Consider the following 222-nt stretch of genomic DNA (forward strand, 5'->3'; position numbering starts at 1 on the left):
GTTTTTTTCTGCAAGGAAAAGAAAGGGAACCCCCCCCCCCCTCCTTGAACTACAAGGGGCTGTCCCATAAATTACATAACACATTTTTTGGTGATTTTTAAGACCTACCCATCCCCTTGTAGCACTGAAACAAACATGCAAAATTAAGAAATTAAGCCCCCCCTCCCGCTCTCAATGGTTAAATAATTTATGGTCAGCCCCAACCATGGAAAGCCCGAGACT

Source organism: Chelonia mydas, chromosome 10 (assembly GCF_015237465.2).
Source record: "Chelonia mydas isolate rCheMyd1 chromosome 10, rCheMyd1.pri.v2, whole genome shotgun sequence".
Taxonomy (NCBI): domain Eukaryota; kingdom Metazoa; phylum Chordata; order Testudines; family Cheloniidae; genus Chelonia; species Chelonia mydas.